Source organism: Schistocerca gregaria, chromosome 6 (genome assembly GCF_023897955.1).
Source record: "Schistocerca gregaria isolate iqSchGreg1 chromosome 6, iqSchGreg1.2, whole genome shotgun sequence".
Taxonomy (NCBI): domain Eukaryota; kingdom Metazoa; phylum Arthropoda; class Insecta; order Orthoptera; family Acrididae; genus Schistocerca; species Schistocerca gregaria.
Genome location: NC_064925.1, coordinates 541,792,932 through 541,814,835, shown reverse-complemented (window position 1 = coordinate 541,814,835; position 21,904 = coordinate 541,792,932). Strand labels below are relative to the sequence as shown.

Sequence of the window (21,904 nt, the reverse complement as noted above, 5' to 3'; positions counted from 1 at the left end):
TCTGTGTAAAATCGAACTTGTATCCCATCAGGTCCAGTGGCCTTTTTGCTTTTGAGTGATTTTAATTGTTTTTATATCCCTCTGTCATCTATTTCGATATCTACCATTTTGTCATCTGTGCAACAATCTAGAGAAGGAACTACAGTGCAGTCTTCCTCTGTGAAACAGTTTTGGAAAAAGACATTTAGTATTTTGGCCTTTAGTCTGTCATCCTCTGTTTCAGTACCATTTTGGTCATAGAGTGTCTGGACATTTTGTTTTGACCCACCTACCACATTGACGTAAGACCATAATTTCTTAGGATTTTCTGCCAAGTCAGTACATAGAACTTTACTTTCGAATTTGTTGAACGCCTCTCGCATAGCCCTCCTCATTCTACATTTTGCTTCGTGCAATTTTTGTTTGTCTGCAAGGCTTTGGCTATGTTTGTGTTAACTGTGAAGTTCCCTTTGCTTCCGTAGCAGTTTTATAACTCAGTTGTTGTACCATGGTGGCTCTTTTCCATCTCTTACAATCTTGCTTGGCACATGCTCATCTAATGCATATTGTACGATGGTTTTGAACGTTGTCCACTTTCTTTACATTCTTCACAATCAAAAAGAACCATTGTGTTTGGTGACGAGGTGAATTGGTGGAGACCAATTGCTGTCCGATGGCTGTAGAATGCCTGCCTCCAGAAGTTCGTTAATTTGCTGCCAGGCCATGTGCAACTTAATGGGGTTGAGGCGTCTAACCTTGTGTCTAATAGGAGGGTTGGCAGTGGTAACTATCTTGTGTGTCATTCCTTCAGTGACGGAAGAGACTGAGAACTGCACAAGAGGCTGAGTAACGTTCTGACGTGGAGTTTTGGGACGAGCGGGGCACGATGAGGCATAGTCGTTAGTGTGAGTGGGAAAAGTCAGCATGAAAGTCACATGCCTATTACGCAAGTGCTGCATGTGCTTGTTTGTAGACGTCAGCTGCATGTGCAGCACGGAGCGGAGTGGGGCGTGCAGTGACTGTATGTTGTTAACTTTGTCTTGGGCAACTGGTGTGGGTGAGAGAGGTACTGGCATCACATGAGGGAGAGCGATGGCCACCGAGTTGCTTGGCTGGCATGCAAGAGGGAGGGAATATTTATCAACAAGTGGGTCGGCTGCCTGCATGTGGGTGTGGTAGTGCTGTGCGAGTGACTGTTATTAGAGACTCTGCTTGAAACACAAGGCACTGCGCGTAGTGGGCATTTGGGCGGTGCAGATGTCACTGCACGCAAATAGTCACACACAGTGAATGTTTTTGAACTAACCTGATGAGTGTTTGAACTGATGCTTCGTGATGAAGTTCGATCCGGTGAAGGAACTGCAGATTGCAGTTTCAACAGCAAGGTGCGGGCTGCAGCAAGCTTGTTGTAAGTGTGAGCAATGTGTTGTTTCATCTTATCATTCTCCCGACAGAGGTGCACTGCTGAGTCATATACTGAAAGTGGGTTAGTGATGCAGGTCACAATCTCGCCCACGAGGGAGGAACACTCGTGAACTAAATCCCATGTTGCAGCAGAAACGGAGTGAGGAAAATGGGTGCCAGAGCATGGTATCCGAGTGTTAGATGGGTGGTGTAACACTGAACACTGGACTATGTTCGGGTAGAGCTTGTAATGAGACAAAAATTCCACACCGAGAATAGGTTCATCGATGTCGGTTATGTAGAAGGTCCACAGGAAATGCAGAGAAGGGGATAGGTGCACCATCAGTTTCACAGAACCAGCAGTTTATACCGTTGATGCGTTAACAGCTTGTAGGAGTGACTTTGTTGGTGAAAAGTTGGTAGGAGCCAACGATTGAAGTATGATAGACACGTCAGTGCCAGTGTCAATTAGGTAGACCAACTGCAATCAAATGTCTTGTCACGTATAAACGACCGCTCAGCCAAGGGGACGAGTGGATGGAGTGCAATATTAGGGGATGCCTGTGAAGTTCCCCGCAGGACCTGGCGTCACTTAGTTCCTGCGGTTGGCATTTGGGTGTCGGAAAGGTAACCTGCACTTCTTGGCCTCAGCTGCAAAAATCTTGCGGTACCAACAGTATGGATGAGCTGGATGTTGCAGTGACTGTGATAGCGGGAAGGCTTGTCCTCATTGATCTGTTCTGGGAAGTAAACCAGGACGTATGGAGCGTGGGCGATTCTTGAGTGCTTGGAAAGAGGAGAGAGCAAACGAGTACTGCCTGGCAGTGTAGAAGGCGTGAAAGTGGAATGAGGCCTGCCCCTGCCTGCAGACAGCTGGTAAACAGGAGGTGTAGTGTCACACATTGATGGTGGATGAGCTGGGTGTTTTTGGCGCAGGAGCACATACAGCTGATCTGTGATCCATAGGCGAGAACCAATAGACTCAAAAGAGTGTGGCAGTAGGTGTATCTGTAGGTCGGTAGGTAACTTGGCAGAGTGATGTCTGGCATCGTGTGTTCACTCATGAGTAACCTGAGGTGGTGCCAAAGTTGTGACGGAGTGCGGTCCCCCAGGTACTCATACAGAATCTTGATTATCAGTTCCTGTGGCGACCAGGCAGGTCGGTCCAATATCGTTTTCTTGCCGAACTTGTACTTTGGTGGTGGTGGAGGTGAAAGTAGGAGATCACAAATTAAATCCGAGTGGTCATGAAGGTGTGTGACCAAACATAGGAACTTGAGAATTGTGATCAATTACTTGATGCAGCTCAAAGAGGTGCTCTGCCAGTGCGAAGCATGAAACTGGATTGTGCTCGTATAGGGGAGGGAGGTAGCTTGGGTAGGCAGCCAGGAGGTGGAGACAAAGATGGCTTCGGCATGTCTTGGAAGGCGTACGGTCCCACTGCACAAGAGTTCATGCTGGGATCCAGCATCACTGGAGCAGAAATATTACTAGTACACACTTTCGGAAGAATGGCCAATTGTAATGTCTCTGAAGACGCCCAAAACCATGATGCGGCAGGCACGGTCGGTACTGTGGGAGCGAACGGGCGAGCGGTGCGTAATGAGGGCCTGTAAACTGGACCATAAATTGCAGGAATAGCACTGACATTGTACAACTCGGAAATGACGCCAAATGCTGTTGTGGCAGATGCAGATGGTACTGTGGAAGGAGCGAGCGGTTGTATGGTCGGAATTTAGGCCTCCCATTGGCGAAGAGGGGGGGGGGGGGGGGGTTACGGGGGGTGGCTTGGAGCTTAAAGTGGCAACAATGAGAGTTATCCCCACACACTGGCCACGCACCCTTCATGGTAGGACCATAAAACATTGATGAAACCTGTTGGTAGTTGCACTGTCGTAGTACAACGTTGCTGGGTGAAGAGACTATGTTGGGTGCACTTGTACCCAAGTCGTCGCGACACTGGGCTGCCAATCTGATGGTTTGTTCTGGTGAACTGGATACATAAAAATGTCTGTTACTGGTTTGTGAGGAAGGTGAGGCTGGCATAGCTTGGTAATATTTGACTGCGTGTGTGTTTTGCACAAATGGCGGCATTGCACACAGCACTACTGTAACCAATGTCATGGTGCGTAGAGGATCAAAGCATGAGTGTGAATTTCGGTCCTTTTGAACTTCGTACGAGTGATCGATCGTCATACTATTTAATAGATTGTCCGTTTTTCACGTGGTGTTGTGCGTAATCTGGCCAAACAAAACCTGAGTCCATTGTCTGAGGTAACTGCGTAACACTCAGTCATTGTGGAGTTGCTAAAGTAGAGGTTATCCTCGTCGAAGATGATTGTCCATTAGCTGTGAAATAACTGATGGCAGATGGTTGTGTTGGCCTAGTCGTAAGAGCTGGGCCTCCAAATCTTCATAAAGGATGTTCAGTGGTGTAGACATGGCGTTGGACGTGAAACCTGTTGAGTCTATACAACCGGTGCGGAAGTCGCGGAAGACATAGAACTTTTTGTTTGGGGTCACCAACATGGGGTTCTGGATATGGATCATAATATACATAATAAACAGTTCCCAAGTTTTCTATATACACATATATTTTACCATAATGACTGATAAACATGAACATTGCATGAAGTACAAAGGCAGACTAAATTAAACATGGCAGCTCATCAGAGCAGTTAATATTCCAAAGATTGTAATTTGTGTGGTCGATGTGACCTATCAAGGCAACATTGTTGTTATTATTTACATTTTATGGCCTTCATTGGACCACTCCAGCCAACTTTATACAAAGAATTCTTCAGTTTCCTGTCAGCCCAGTACTTATTCATTCTCTTGGATCTTATCCTTCTTTCTTCATCAGAAATCACCCTTCCTGTTGTCTGTTTGTTGATTCTTGTTTGCAGTCTGGTTCGTTTGTCTGTGACTTTCCTGATTTTGTCAGTTTTGTTTCTTAGGTCTTCCAATGTAATCTGTAGCTCATCCATATCTTACTTGGCTTCTGTAATCCACTTAATGTTGCACTTACTATGGCACAATTTTTCTATTATTCTCCTGATGATCCTGTTCGCTGGTGCTCTGATTACATGTCTGAAAAATGATACGAGTTTGTTCCTGATTGTACTCATTACTGGTTCTATTTCCTTGTAGACTGTTTCACTTGTGGCTACTCTCCAGTGTCCATGTTTCTGGTACGATTTGTTGATGCACATTCTGATGATTCTTCTCTCTATTTTGAGTATTTTGTCCATTTGTGCAGTGTTAGTTGTTTTGAAGATGGTTTCGCTTGCTTATTTCTGGTTGAGTGGCTGTTATGTAGTGTTTTAATTTTGTTGCTATTGACAGGCTCTTTTTGTTGTAGGTGTTCTTGGTGCTATATTGTGCTCTAGTCAGTTTGTTTATTCTGTTATGCCATGTTGGCTTTTCATTGAGGATATATGTTATGATTTCTCCCAGATATTTAAATTTATATACAATTTTGCTTTCTTGGTTTCATATGGCAGTTTTGTTTACGAGTGGTGGGTCAGTTAACATGACTGTTTTTTCGAAGGATATTCAAAGACCAATTTTCTGTGCTATTTCCTGTAGTGAAATAATTTGTTGTTTGGTTTCCTGAATACTGTTGGACAACCAAGGTCATCAGCAAATCCTAGACAATTTAAACTTATGTTGATTTTGGGTCTTCCAATTTAGATTTTCTTTGGGTTACTCCTGTACCATTCCCTCATTATGTATTCTAAAGAACAGTTGAACAGCATGGGTGCCAAGCAATCTCCTTGTCTTAAACCTGTTTTTATGATGAATGGCTCAGAGAGTTGCCCCCTGAACTTGACTTTTGATACGTTGTTGGTTAAGGTGAGTTCTATCATTTTGATTAATTTTGTATGAAGCCCAACATTTCTTAAGATTTTTAACATTCAAGTTTTATGGATACTGTCATATGCTTTTTACAAGAGGTTTATTTCATTTCTTGTAATATGCTATGGCTAATTTTGAAGTGATGATCTGTTCTGCACAGCTTCTCCAAGGTCTGAAGCCTCCTTGGTATTCACCTAATTCTTCCTCTAGTTGTTCTTTGATCCTCTTGTATAGGATTCTGGAGAAAATCTGGTATGTGCAGTGTGAGAGAGATACAACTGTAATTCTCTAGGTTTGTTTTTACCTCCTTTTTTGTGGAGTGGGTGGATTATGACTGTGATCCAATGTTCACGAAACTTTTCTGTTATCCAGAGCTCTGTTAGGGCTATGTGTAAGGATGTTCGAACTGTATCACTGTCATATATCCACATGTCTGCAAAAACTTGGTCTTCTCTGCATCTCTTATAATTTTTCATCTCTATTGAGTACCGTTTCCATCTCTTGGATTGTTGGAGGATCTATGAGATCAAGTGGAGTCTTCATGGGTGTATCTCTATTAATTGCTATAAGTTCCTGGGGTTCTTCACAATTCAAAAGTATACTAAATGTTTTTGCCATGATTTCAATATTTTCCTTGTCATTATGCGCTATTTTTCCATCTTGCCTTTTCAGCATTAACATCGGAGACGCAAATTTTTGTAATTGTCTTCCAAACATTTTGTAAAAGTCTCTGGAATTGGTTTTATGGTAATTTTCTTCTACTGAGTCAATTAAATCTTTCTGTTATTGTCTCTTGGTTTGCCTGATAATTTGTGTGAACTTTTTCCTGATATTTTTGAGGTTGGTTACATTTCTTTCTGTTCTGTGTGTTTGAAATTTTAACCATGAATGATGTCTTTCTTCATGCATTTTGTCACATTCTGAGTTCCACCAGACCTGTCTTTTACATGGGTTCAATAGGGCTAAATTTTCTGCTTGTTGCCTGAGAATTTGAACCAGTTCTTAAAACTTGTGTGACTTCTCTATATTTATCATTTCTAATTAATTGGTGGGGACTGAAGTTCCTCTTTCGTTTATTGCACTTTGGTTTCTTTTTTAGAGGTGTAAACGTAATTTTGATTTTGAAAATGTTATCATCTGAACCTGTATCTCTTAATACTTTAACATTGTAAATTTCTGTGTGCAAGAATTTGTCCATAAATACATGATCCAGCTGTAATTCTGCTTTTCTCCAATCAGGATGTTTCCAAGTTTTAAGTTCGTTTGACCTCCTTTTGAAGTATGTGGACGTTTAGATCAGTTTGTGTTACCTACGGAGCTCAACAAGTCTTTGACCATTCTTATTTGCTTGTTTATGTTGAGCCCATTTCTCAGTGATATCCTGGTATTTCTTTTCTCTTCCAAGTTAGGCATTGAAGTTCCCTAACAGGATCTTAATATTGTTAATATTTACTTGGTTTATTGGTTAGCCAAGGAGATCCCAAAACTTTTCCACTTCTTTCCTAGTCTTTGTTAGAAAATTCTTTTCATTAGTAGGGTCATTGGCATGAGTGATGAAGGTATAAATTTTGTTGGATGCTTTTAAACTCAAAGTTGCAGTTCTAGGGCAGATGGCTTCAAAATGTATAATTGAATCTATTATTTTCACATTGACTATAAACCCAGTTCCAAATTAAGGACATTCTTTCATAACCCTTATTCCAGGTTTCCCATAGTAAATTCTGTAGCGTTGTGATTAGAATGGTTCTTCTGTAGTATCTCTGATTTCCTGGAGTCCTGCTACTCAAATTCATCCATCAAATTCTTTAGTTTTCATGCTTTAAGTAGAGAATTACTGTTATGAGTTGCAATGTAGTTGATCTGATCTTGTTTAAGCCTGTTCTTATGAACTGGCATAAGAGTGGGTGATTGTTACCTTCTAGGTGGCTACCCACTGAATCCAATGTTGCCTTCTCCTGCATTCTTGGACAGGGCGGTGGAAATTTTTTCCTAAAAAACCATTCCATGGTTGACATCCGAAGGTAGTTAACCTTCGGTAGAGCAAGCTCCAATTTACAACTGTGGTTGTTAACTACAGAGGCACAAGCCTAGATGTTCAGGGTTTTGGGTTGGCATTTCCTCCTAACCCACTATGGTACGGTTTTTCCACCAATCCTCGGGTGGCTGATTACTGTGGTTTCTCACTATGGGATGGGGTCGCTTTGTCCCTACACCACATTTTATTTTTATTACTATTTTTGAAAATATGTAGTTACATTAAATAATAAAGTACATTCTTTATATCTCAAAACAAAGATGATGTGACTTACCCAATAAAAGTGCTGGCAGGTCGATAGACACGCTAACATACACACAAAATTCGAGCTTTCGCAACAGGTGGTTGCTTCGTCAAGAAAGAGGCAAGGAGAGGGAAAGATGAAAGGATGGATTTTAAGGGAGAGAGTAAGGAGTCATTCCAATCCTGGGAGCAGAAAGACTTACCTTAGAGGGAAAAAGGGATAGGTATACACTCGCACACACACACATATCCAACCGCACATACACAGACACAAGCAGACATTTGTAAAGGCAAAGAGTTTGGGCAGAGATGTCAGTCGAGGCAGAAGTACAGAGGCAAAGAAGTTGTTGAAAGACAGGTGAGGTATGAGCGGCGGCAACTTGAAATTAGCGGAGGTTGAGGCCTGGTGGATATCGAGAAGAGAGGATATACTGAGGGGCAAGTTCCCATCTCCGGAGTTCTGACAGGTTGGTGTTAGTGGGAAGTATCCAGATAACTCGGACGGTGTAACACTGTGCCAAGATGTGCTGGCCATGCACCAAGGCATGTTTAGCCACAGGGTGATCCTCATTACCAACAAACACTGTCTGCCTGTGTCCATTCATGTGAATGGACAGTTTGTAGCTGGTCATTCCCACATAGAAAGCTTCACAGTGTAGGCAGGTCAGTTGGTAAATCACGTGGATGCTTTCAAACATGGCTCTGCCTTTGATCGTGTACACCTTCCGGGTTACAGGACTGGAGTAGGTGGTGGTGGGAGGGTTCATGGGACAGGTTTTACACCGGGGGCGGTTACAAGGGTAGGAGCCAGAGGGTAGGGAAGGTGGTTTGGGAATTTCATAGGGATGAACTAAGAGTTTACAAAGCTTAGGTGGACGGCGGAAAGACACTCTTGGTGGAATGGGGAGGATTTCATGAAGGATGGATCTCATTTCAGGGCAGGATTTGAGGAAGTCGTATCCCTGCTGGAGAGCCACATTCAGGGTCTGATACAGTCCCGGAAAGTATCCTGTCACAAGTGGGGCACTTTTGTGGTTCATCTGTGGGAGGTTCTGGGTTTGAGGGGATGAGGAAGTGGCTCTGGTAATTTGCTTCTGTGCCAGGTCGGGAGGGTAGTTGCGGGATGCGAAAGCTGTTTTCAGGTTGTTGGTGTAATGGTTCAAGGATTCCGGACTGGAGCAGATTCATTTGCCACCAAGACCTAGGCTGTAGGGAAGGGACCGTTTGATGTGGAATGGGTGGCAGCTGTCATAATGGAGGTACTGTTGCTTGTTGGTGGGTTTGATGTGGACGGACGTGTGAAGCTGGCCATTGGACAGATGGAGGTCAACGTCAAGGAAAGTGGCATGGGTTTTGGAGTAGGACCAGGTGAATCTGATGGAACCAAAGGAGTTGAGGTTGGAGAGGAAATTCTGGAGTTCTTCTTCACTGTGAGTCATGAAGATGTCATCAATAAATCTGTACCAAACTTTGGGTTGGCAGGCCTGGGTAACCAAGAAGGCTTCCTCTAAGTGACCCATGAATAGTTTGGCGTACAAAGGGGCCATCCTGGTACCCATGGCTGTTCCCTTTAATTGTTGGTATGTCTGGCCTTCAAAAGTGAAGAAGTTGTGGGTCATTCCACTTTCCTTGACGTTGACCTCCATCTGTCCAATGGCCAGCTTCACACGTCCGTCCACATCAAACCCACCAACAAGCAACAGTACCTCCATTATGACTGCTGCCACCCATTCCACATCAAACGGTGCCTTCCCTACAGCCTAGGTCTTTGTGGCAAATGAATCTGCTCCAGTCCGGAATCCTTGAACCATTTCACCAACAACCTGAAACCAGCTTTCGCATCCCGCAACTACCCTCCCGACCTGGTACAGAAGCAAATAACCAGAGCCACTTCCTCATCCCCTCAAACCCAGAACCTCCCACAGATGAACCACAAAAGTGCCCCACTTGTGACAGGATACTTCCTGGGACTGTATCAGACTCTGAATGTGGCCTTCCAGCAGGGATACGTCTTCCTCAAATCCTGCCCTGAAATGAGATCCATCCTTCATGAAATCCTCCCCACTCCACCAAGAGTGTCTTTCCGTTGTCTACCTAACCTTCGTAACCTCTTAGTTCATCCCTATTAAATTCCCAAACCACCTTCCCTACCATCTGGCTCCTACCCTTGTAACCGCCCCCGGTGTAAAACCTGTCCAATGCACCTTCCCACCACCACCTACTCCAGTCCTGTAACCCGGAAGGTGTACACGATCAAAGGCAGAGCCACGTGTGAAAGCACCCACGTGATTTACCAACTGACCTGCCTACACTGTGAAGCTTTCTATGTGGGAATGACCAGCAACAAACTGTCCATTCGCATGAATGGTCACAGGCAGACAGTGTTTGTTGGTAATGAGGATCACCCTGTGGCTAAACATGCCTTGGTGCATGACCAGCACATCTTGGCACAGTGTTACACCGTCCGAGTTATCCCACTAACACCAACCTGTCAGAACTCCGGAGATGGGAACTTGCCCTTCAGTATATCTTCTCTTCTCGATATCCGCCAGGCCTCAACCTCCGCTAATTTCAAGTTGCCTCCGCTCATACCTCACCTGTCTTTCAACAACTTCTTTGCCTCTGTACTTCCGCCTCGACTGACATCTCTGCCCAAACTCTTTGCCTTTACAAATGTCTGCTTGTGTCTGTGTATGTGCGGTTGGATATGTGTGTGTGTGTGTGTGTGTGTGTGTGTGTGTGTGTGTGTGTGTGTGTGTGCGAGTGTATACCTATCCCTTTTTCCCCCTAAGGTAAGTCTTTCCACTCCCGGGATTGGAATGACTCCTTACCCTCTCCCTTAAAACCCACATCCTTTCGTCTTTCCCTCTCCTTTCCTCTTTCCTGACGAAGCAACCACTGGTTGCAAAAGCTTGAATTTTGTGTGTATGTTTTTGTGTCTATCGACCTGCCAGCACTTTTGTTTGGTAAGTCACATCATCTTTGTTTTTAGATATATTTTTCCCAACTGGAATGTATTCATATCATTAAAGTACATTCTTTCTATTTTCATTGAGCAATTATTGGGATGTTTTGGATATGGAGGCAGAAATGAAGAAGGGGAAAGACTCCTGGATTTGTGCCAGAGGAATGGAATGAAAATAGCAAACAGCTGGTTTATGAAGAGAGAAAGTCATCTTATCACCAGATACAGTTGGGATGGAAGAAACAAGAGAGTAATTGATTATATTCAAGTAGATAGGGAATGGGGAGAGAAGGTAACAAATGTGAAGGTAATTCCAAGTGTGAGTGCAGATGGAGACCGTAGAGTACTGGTGGGACAAAGGAAAATGAATCAGTGTGTGAAAAATAGTAAGCAGAAGAAAGTGATGATGATACGGGATTGGAAACTGAAGGAGAGTGATTGTGCTGAGAAGTACAGAGAATTAATCACACAAAAATTTGCAATAGAAGTTTCCTGCGACGTAGAAAAACAATGGAGTTTATTCAAAGACACTTTAGTCGGAACAACACAAAAAGTATGTGGCAGAACATCTGGACAGGAAAAAATAAGACAGACAAGTTGGTGGGATGATACCACAATCCAAGCAGTTAGAAGAAAAAATGGAGCATGGAGTAAGTGGTGGAAAACTAAAAATGATGAAGACTATAAAAGATATATAGAGGAAAAGAATAAGTGCAAAGAAATAGTGGAAACAGCAAAGAAAAAGGCATGGGAAGAGTTTACAAAGAAACTTGAAGAAGATGTGAAGAGCAATAAGAAAATGTTCTACAAAATGATGAAAAATAAAAGGAAGGTTTCTGAAGTACCAGTAAAGATGGAAACAGAGGACAGTACCATTATTGAAGATCCAGGGAATAGAAAAGATCTCTGGAAATAACATTTTGAGAAGCTGTTAAATGCTGAGGAGCAGGTACATGAGAAAACAACAAATAATGGAGAAATTGAGAGAAGTTGGGAAGCAGAATTAGGACAAATTACACAGGAAGAAATGGAAAAAGCTGTGAAGAAGATGAATGGGGGGAAAGCCCCAGGACCTGATGAAGTATCAGTGGACATGATAAGAGCAGCAAGTCCAGTAGGAATGCAGTGGCTGTATAGAGTACTATCAAGCGTGTGGAGAAATAGTACAATTCCTTATGACTGGAGAACAGGAGACATTGTCCCCATATTCAAGAAAGGCAATGAAAGACTTTGTAAAAGCTACAGAGGAATAACCCTTATGAGTCATACAGCCAATATTTATGAAAGAATTTTACTAAATCAAATAAGTGAAAAGATAGAAAAGAGCTGAGTGAAGAACAGCATGGGTTTAGGAAAGGAAGAAGCATGACAGACCTGATATTCTCTATCCGTCAACTGATGGATGAAAGTTGGGAGTATAACAAAAGGGGGATAATGGCTTTTACAGACATAGAAAAGGCATATGACTCAGTTGACAGGGAAAGACTCTGGGAAGACATGAAAAAGATAGATATAGAAGATGGATACATTAATGTTATAAAGACAATGTACAGAGGACACTATTGTAGAATTAGAACACCATTGGGGAACTCTGAATACTTCGAAATAAGACAAGGACTTAAGCAAGGAAGTATTGTATCTCTTGCACTTTTTAATGTTGTGATGGAGGGAATGAATAGGGCAGTTAAAGATATAGTAAAAGAAAAAGACAAAAAGATGATTTTTGCAGATGATATGGTAATATGGGGTGATAAAGAGGTAGATGTACAGTTACAGCTTGATGGGTGGAAGGAAATAATGAAATTGTATGGATTAAAAATAACTAAAGATAAGAGTGAAGTAATGGTATTTGGAAGAGAGAAAGGGATCAACAGAAATATTACCTTTAATGGAGAACCCCTCAAAGTGGTAGAAAGTTTCACTTATTTAGGGAGTGAAATATCTAGGGATGGAAGAATAACTAACGAAATTAATAGGAGGCTACAGAAGGGAGGCAACTTCCACCAAACACTAAAACACCTTATTTGGAATAATGAAGTTTCAGAAAGAACAAAACTCCTTGTGTATAAGAATTATTACATCCCTATTGTCACCTATGGTGGAGAAACATGGACAATGACAGAAAGAGACTGGAGGAGACTGCAAGCAGGGGAAATGAAATTTCTCAGAGCAGTTAAGGGAAAAACAAGAATGGACAGAGTAAGGAATGTAGAGATTAGAAAGGACCTTACAGGAGAAAGTATGAGAGAAGAAATTGAAAGAAAGAGATTAAGATGGTATGGACATGTTAAGAGGATGCATGGGCAGAGACTCCCCAAAATATGAAAGAACTAAAGATGGATGGGAAAAGACCTAGAGGACGCCCAAGAACATGGTGGAAAATGGGAGTGAGAATTTCTGTAGAAAGGAGAGGTGTGCTCTGGCAGCAAGTGGAGGAGGAAAAGTGGTGGGAGGACCGAGCCAAATGGAGAGGACTCATCAGCACCCAGACCAGGCAGTAACTGGAGCAGGATTCGGATATAGATAGATATATAGATTCTTTCTACCTCAAATAATGTTCTGTCATAAATAATGTTCTACCAAGTAGCAACAGAAGAATCAATTAACATCATTAATAGTGTGCTAGCCTCATCAAACTTGTTGTGACTCGCCGATCTTTCAAAGTGCAGCCGCGCACTTACGTGCATCCTCTACATGCGGCGCTGTCTGCAAGCCATGCAGCAGCAGCACCACCTAAGTGGCCAGCCAGCCAGTGGCCTCTAGACTTGGACTCAGTTATGATTTGACTGTTAAAGTGTACACACGTCTTACTCTGTTTACTTGATCTGTGACTTTCATGTATTACGTTTTCCTTGAAATATATTTGTTCAACTTGAAGTTATTACAAAACTGATAGGCTTTCTCTAGTTGTTTTAATTTTTGAGATTTTTGAGTAAATGAGCTTGTGTAAAATTTCCAATTGTTCATGAGAGATTCAAAAATAACTGAAGAAACAGTCTTCACAAAACCACAGTTCCTTGCACAGACGGTGAAATTCCCTCTCATGTTTTAGTGTAGTGTTAATTCCATATTTCCACTACCTTCATTTCCTCTAAGTGAGTGTAAATAAAGGTGACAGCTAATCATCACAAGAAGTGCTACTCATGTGTAGTGGACGGCATCTGACTCGCTCGCAACGAGTGCCATTCGACAACTGGATCACTGTGTCCTGTCCACACACTATTTGACCAGTTTTGATCACAGTAGGCAACAGTGTTTTTGAGCACAGTGGAAGCCTACTGTCTGTCTGACAGGCCTTATTCTCTACATAATCACAAAAACTATGAGATTTGTTTATGGCATTTTGCTCAATTCTTCATCCATTCGTGATTATTCTGCTGCCATACAAAACACTATGTTTCATGTGGTTCTCAACTTAAGATATGTACTTTGAGCACTAACTGGTCGTAGTGAAGTTGATTCTGTTGTATCTGATATAATCAAAGTACAGTGGGCTCATGACTATCTGGCCTCCAGACTATCCTACCTACTTAATTAATATCATGGTAATCCTTCTCTGTAATAACATGAAGATTAGTTTATTGTAGGTACTATACTTATCCAAAGCTTTAGCAAGCAGACACTAGCTACAATGCTGTGTGGTCTTTCAGACTGTTTTCTTCACTTTTTGTAACCCTAACACTTCTGGAGTCACAACTATAATACTGAATGAATTATGGGAACCACCCTTCAAAGACCGATATGTCCAGCTTGACCTTCCACCTTTTCGAGAGCCTAGGCAAATTGTTTTGTTTCTTCTGTTCTATATCTACATAGATACTCTGGAAGTCATCATGGGGCATATGGCAGGGGGGGGGGGGGGGGGTACCCTGTATGACTACTAGTCATTTCCTTTCCTCTTCCACTTTCAAGTCGAGCGAGGGAAAAACGACTGTCATTATGCCTCCATATGAGCCTTAATTTCTCGCATCTTATCTTTGTCATCCTTATGTGTAATATATGTTGGCGGCAGTAGAATCATTCTGCATCTACATCTACATCTACATGACTACTCTACAATTCACATTTAAGTGCTTGGCAGAGGGTTCATCGAACCACAATCATACTATGTCTCTACTATTCCACTCCCGAACAGCGAGCGGGAAAAACGAACACCTAAACCTTTCTGTTCGAGCTCTGATTTCTCTTATTTTATTTTGATGATCATTTCTACCTATGTAGGTTGGGCTCAACAAAATATTTTCGCATTCGGAAGAGAAAGTTGGTGACTGAAATTTTGTAAAAAGGTCTCGCCGCGACGAAAAACGTCTATGCTGTAATGACTTCCATCCCAACTCGTGTATCATATCTGCCACACTCTCTCCTCTATAACGTGATAATACAAAACGAGCTGCCCTTTTTTGCACCCTTTCGATGTCCTCCGTCAATCCCACCTGGTAAGGATCCCACACCGCGCAGCAATATTCTAACAGAGGACGAACGAGTGTAGTGTAAGCTGTCTCTTTAGTGGACTTGTTGCATCTTCTAAGTGTCCTGCCAATGAAACGCAACCTTTGGCTCGCCTTCCCGACAATATTATCTATGTGGTCCTTCCAACTGAAGTTGTTCGTAATTTTAACACCCAGGTACTTGGTTGAATTGACAGCCTTGAGAATTGTACTATTTATCGAGTAATCGAATTCCAATGGATTTCTTTTGGAACTCATGTGGATCATCTCACACTTTTCGTTATTTAGCGTCAACTGCCACCTGCCACCTGACACACCATACAGCAATCTTTTCTAAATCGCTTTGCAATTGATACTGGTCTTCGGATGACCTTACTAGATGGTAAATTACAGCATCATCTGCGAACAGTCTAAGAGAACTGCTCAGATTGTCACCCAGGTCATTTATATAGATCAGGAACAGTAGGCTTTAAATGCCAGTCTCTAAATTTTCCAAATAGTGTTCCATGAAAAGGACATCTCCTTCCCTGCAAGGATTCCCATTTTAGTTCCTGAAGCATCTCCATAAGACTTGCCTGTTGTTTGAACCTACTAGTAGTAAATCTAACAGCTTATCTCTGCATTGCGTTAATGTATTCATTTAATCCAACTTGGTACAGATCCCAAACACTTGAACAGTACTCAAGAATAGTTCACACTAGTGTCCTATGTGTGGTCTTCTTTATGGGTGAACCACACTGTCCTAAACTTCTTCCAATAAACTGAAGTCGACCATTTGCCTCCACTAGCACAGTCCTTACATGCTTGTTCCATTTCTTATCGATTTGTAACATTAAGCCCAGGTATTTAAAGGAAGTGTTTGTCTCAAGTAGAACAGTACTAATGCTATATCCGAACATTGCTTGTTGGTTTTTCGTACTCATCCGCTTTTAATTTACTTTTTCTACATTTAGAGCTAGCTGCCACTCATCACACCATCTATAAATGTTGTCTAAGTCATCTTTTATCATTGTAGAGTCACTCAACTTTGAAACCTTCCTGTACACAACTTTGACACCTTCCCGTACACCCCAGCATCATCAGCAAATGACCACCGATAATTCACTTGTATAGAAAATAATAGTGGTCCTGTCACACTTCCCCGGGGCACTCCTGACTCTACCTTTGTCTCTGATGAACACTCGCTGTCAAGTACAACATACTGAGTTCTATAACTGAAGAAGTCTTCAAGCCACTCACATCTCTGTGAACCTATCCCATACATCTGTATCTTTTTCAACAGCCTGCTGTTGGGCACCGTGTCAAACGTTTTTCAGAAATCTACACATTTGGAATCTGCCTGTTGCCCTTAATCCATAGTTTGCAGTAATCATGTGAGAAAATGGCAAGCTGAAATTCGCACAAGCTATGCTTTCTAAAACCATGCTGATTCCCTGGACATAAGCTTCTCAGTCTCAAGAAAATGTATTGTGTTTGAACTGAGAGTATGTTCAAGGACTCTGCAGCAAACATATGTTAGGGTTATTAGTCTATAATTTTGTGGGTCTGTTCTTTTGCCCTTCTTATATACAGGAGTCATTAACAGTTTTTATTGTCTCTCTTGGCACTTTGTGCTGGGCAAGAAATTCATGATAAATGCAAGCTAGGTAATGGACCATTGTGTTATAATAATCTTTGTAAAACTAAAATTGGATTCCATCTTCATCTGGTGACTTACTTGCTTTCAGCTGTTTCAGTTGTTTTTGTACGCCAGGGATGTTTATTACTATGTCGTCCTGCAGCAGTCTATTTGATGGTCAAACGAAAATATGTGTGTACAATTCTTGTGCTTGAACAATTTCTTGAATGCAAAATTTGAAAATGTAGCTTTCCTTTTGCTGTATTCAAGTGCCATACCAGACTGATCAACAATTGACTGAAAGGAAGCCTTTGACCTGCTTAGCAATTTTACATATGACCACAGTTTTCTCAGGTTTTCTGCCTGATCTGTTGCTAAGGTATGACTGTGGTGATGGTTGTATGCTTCACGCATAGGTGTTTTCACAGAGCACGAATCTCGACTAACCTTTGTTTGTCGTCATTTGTATGTTCACTTTTGAACTGAGAGTAGCATTTTCTAAATTTCATTATTAAATCATGGTGGATCCTTCCCACCCTAAATCCACTTACTAGGCACATAATCCTTCAGATCATGATTTAAAATCTGCTTAAACTTTGTCCATAATTCGTCTGTATCCATCATTTTTTAACTAAGTGATGTCAGTTTGCTGTCTAAGTGAGCTGCTGACAATGGCTTATCAGCTCTTTCTAGAAGAAACACTCTCCTAGCTTTCTTTGATGATCTATTATCCTTTGTAACCATAATTGCTATAATGATGTCATAATATGGTCCAGCCTATTTGTTGCAACAAAGACTAAGGTCTTTCCATGGAGTGTGGACTTCCGAACTAACTCCTCAAGACAGTTTTCAAAAAATGTGTTCAGCAGTGGTTCATGCTGTTTATGGCAAAACAAAAATTTACTAACCTTTTGGAAATGTTCACTCTCTGTGTTTTTTAGAGTTTTTGTTGTATTGAAGTCATTTAGTAAATTACGTGCTTTAGTTTTCAGCTAATGTTTCTTATTGTTTCTAGTGAAATATGTCGGTAGAATTTTCATTCAGTGTTTTAACTCCATTGAGTGTTCCAGTGGCCACTTGAATGTTTGGTTTTAGCTAGTAATTTTGTGAAGTTTTGTTGGTATTGGTATTAGCTGTGGTGTAGTTGTATTAATACCAGTAGTTGCTTTCCGAGCACACATAGAATTTCGAGACCACTATTGTTAGTTCTACAAATAGTTCTACTGGTATAACTGAACTTAATGTAGATGTATACTTTTTTATCAGTAACTGTAAAATTTTACCGTGAGTGAGAAGTGTGGGCTCTGTCGTAGGTTTGTGAGTAGTGGATTACAGTGGGGGATTTGTTCAAAGTATTTTCATTGGGGGAGGGAATGCAGTGGGGATGCCCGTGGGCATTCAAGCAAGATCCTCTCCTGGGAATGCAGAATCTGTACTAGAAATAAGTTGATAGAGGAGCTGGAGCATAAGATCTGTGCCCTTCTGGTGCAGTTACAATGCGCAAAGGAGGAACTAGATAGGTTGAGGAGTGTGAAGGGTGGTGGCAAATGGGAACTGGCAGTTGGCAAGAAGGCAGCTCAGAGGAGAAGGTATTCGGACAGTCATACTTTGCGTATATGCAATAGATTTGACCAACTGTCAGAGTTGAGTGGAGAGGAGCATCTTGTAGCTGTAGATGTAGGAAACCTGCAGCAGTCTTCAGCAGTTAGGAGGCCTATGTTAGTTGCACACTCAAACAGAAAGAAGAAGGTTCTGCTGCTAGGTAGTTCACACGGTAGAGATGTGGGGCAGCAGTTGCAGTAAATGTTGGGAATCGAGTACCAGGTCACCAGCATTATGAAGCCTAGTGCAGAGCTGGCTCAGGTGACTGACAGCATAGGGGAGTTATGTAGGAATTTTGCAAATGAGAATCAGGTATTGGAGCAGGAAACAGTCTTTGACGGGGATGAGGAATATGATGTAGGTGGTGACCTGGTAAAGATTGATACTCAAACCGGTGGCACCTTGTCAAGGAACAACGGTGGGAGGCTGTTTATAGTGCAAATAACCTAGATGATAAATATAATGCTTTCCTTAACACATTTTTCATGCTCTTTGAGAGTTGCTTTCCATTAGAATGTTCTGAATGGGGTACTAGCAGTAATAGGCAGCCCAGGTGGCTGACTATTGGGATAAGGATATCATGTAGAACAAAGTGGGAATTATATCAAAATGTTAGAAGTAGTCACAATCAAGCTGCAGTAGCACATCATAAACAGTACTGTAAGGTGCTTAAAAATGTTACTAGGAAGGCAGAGTATGTGTTATGCAAATAGAATAGCTAATTCACAGGATAAAATTAAAACAACATGGTCAGTTGTGAATGATGTGTCTGGTCAGCAGCACAAGGTTGACAAGATAAAGTTAGTCAGCAGTGAAAATATTTCTGTTGCTGATAAATCAGATATATGTACAGTATTTAACAATCGTTTTCTGAGAATTGCTGGTGAATTAAATAAAAATTTAGTTTCTGCAGGGAATCATATAACTTTCTTGGAAAATGCCTTTCTGAAATGTCTGAAATACTCCTCTGTGATACAGACAAGGGGGAGATTGAGTCAACAATTAAATAACCGAAGACTAGGGACTCTCATGGTTATGATGGAGTGCCTAGCCAAATATTAAAGTACTGTGCTGTGCATGTTAGCCCTGTATTTAGCCATATTTGTAATTTTTCCTTTAGGAATGGTCAATTTCCTGAACTATTAAAGTACTCAGTAGTAAAGCCAAGGATGGGACAATGTAGACATATTTCTATTCCATCAGTGTTATCTGAAATTATTTAAAAAGCTATATGCAAGTTTAATTGATCATGTTATATCACATAATTTATTATCAAATGTACAGTTCGGCTTTAGAAGTTGCTTAACAACTAAAAATGCTATATTCTCTTTTCTCTGTGAGGTACTGGATGGATTAAACAAAAGGTTTCGAACCCTTCGCATATTTTCAGATTTAACTGAGGTGTTTGATTGTGTTGACCACAAAATATTGCTCCAGAAGTTGGACCATTGCGGAATACGGGGAGTAGCTCACAATTGGCTCATCTCTTACTTCAGCAACAGAGAGCAAAAGGTCATTATTCACATTGGTGAGAATGGCTGTGATGTGGGGTCTGAGTTGGGTACAGTCAAGTGGGAGGTGCCCCAGGGAGCAGTTTTGGGGCCACTCCTGTTCCTTATTTACATAAATGATATGCCCTCTAGACCTGCACGTAACTCTAAAATATTTCTGTTTTCTGATGACCCTAGCTTGGTAGTAAAGGATGTAGTGTGCAACATTGGCTCAGTTTCAGATAGTGCAGTTCATGACCTCAGTTCACGGCTTGCCGGCCGCGGTGGTTTCATAGTTCTAGGCGCTCAGTCCGGAACCACGCGACTGCTACGGTTGCAGGTTCAAATCCTGCCTCGGGCATGGATGTGTGTGATGTCCTTAGGTTAGTTAGGTTTAAGTAGTTCTAAGTTCTAGGGGACTGATGACCGCAGCTGTTGAGTCCCATAGTGCTCAGAGCCATTTTTGAAGTTCATTGCTTGTAGAAAATAAACTAATGCTAAATCATAGTAAGACTCAGTTTCTACAGTTTCTAACTCACAATTCAACAAAACCTGACGTTTTAATTTCACAGAATTGGCATATGATTATTGAAACTGAACAGTTCAAATTTCTAGGTGTTCAGGTAGATAGTAAGCTGTCGTGGAAAACTCATGTTCAGGGTCTTGTTCAAAGACTTAATGCTGCCATTTTTACTATTCGAACGGTATCTGAAGTGAGTGATCATTCGCCACAGAAATTAGTGTACTTTGCTTATTTTCATTCGCTTATGTCATATCGTATTATATTCTGGGGTAACTCTTCCCATTCTAAAAGGATATTTTTGGCTCAGAAATGGGGTGGTTCGGGCAGAAAGTGTTGTAAGTTCATGAGCCTCTTGTCGACCCCTGTTCACATGTCTGGGTATTTTGACATTAGCCTCACAAAATGTATATATATATATATATATATATATATATAAAACAGAAAGAAACTTCCACATGGGAAAAATATATTAAAAATAAAGATTCCAAGACTTACCAAGCGGGAAAGCGCCGGCAGACAGGCACATGAACAAAACACACAAACATTGTTTGTGTGTTTTGTTCATGTGCCTGTCTGCCGGCGCTTTCCCGCTTGGTAAGTCTTGGAATATATATATATATATATATATATATATATATATATATATATATATATATATATATATACCAAGCGGGAAAGCGCCGGCAGTAAGTCTTGGAATCTTTATATATATATATATATATATATATATATATATATATATATATACCAAGCGGGAAAGCGCCGGCAGACAGGCACATGAACAAAACACACAAACACACAGAATTACAAGCTTTCGCAACTGGCAGTTGCTTCGTCAGGAAGGAAGGAAGGAGAGGGAAAAATGAAAGGGTGTGGGTTTTAAGGGAGAGGGTAAGGAGTCATTCCAATCCCGGGAGCGGAAAGACTTCCCTTAGGGGAAAAAAAAAGGACAGGTATACACTCGCGCACACACACACACACATATCCATCCGCACATACACAGACACAAGCAGACATATTTAAAGGCAAAGAGTTAAGGACAGAGATGTCAGTCGAGGCGGAAGTACAGAGGCAAAGAAGTTGTTGAAAGACAGGTGAGGTATGAGCGGCGGCAACTTGAAATTAGCGGAGGTTGAGGCCTGGCGGATATCGAGAAGAGAGGATATACTGAAGGGCGAGTTCCCATCTCCGGAGTTCGGATAGGTTGGTGTTGGTGGGAAGTATCCAGATAACTCGGACGGTGTAACACTGTGCCAAGATGTGCTGGCCGTGCATCAAGGCATGTTTAGCCACAGGGTGATCCTCATTACCAACAAACACTGTCTGCCTGTGTCCATTCATGCGAATGGACAGTTTGTTGCTGGTCATTCCCACATAGAAAGCATCACAGTGCAGGCAGGTCAGTTGGTAAATCACGTGGGTGCTTTCACATGTGGCTCTCCCTTTGATTGTGTACACCTTCCGGGTTACAGGACTGGAGTAGGTGGTGGTGGGAGGGTGCATAGGACAGGTTTTACACCGGGGGCGGTTGCAAGGGTAGGAGCCAGAGGGTAGGGGAGGTGGTTTGGGGATTTCATAGGGATGAACCAAGAGGTTACGAAGGTTAGGTGGACGGCGGAAAGACACTCTTGGTGGAGTGGGGAGGACCCACGTGATTTACCAACTGACCTGCCTGCACTGTGATGCTTTCTATGTGGGAATGACCAGCAACAAACTGTCCATTCGCATGAATGGACACA

General features: G+C 41.9%; 1 protein-coding gene across 1 annotated transcript in view; it reads left to right on the top strand.

The window, feature by feature from the left end:
* Window positions 1-21,904, top strand: part of LOC126278931 (dynein axonemal heavy chain 1-like) — an 825,957-nt gene that overhangs the window by 439,562 nt on the left and 364,491 nt on the right. The gene's annotated exons all lie outside the window — the stretch shown is intronic.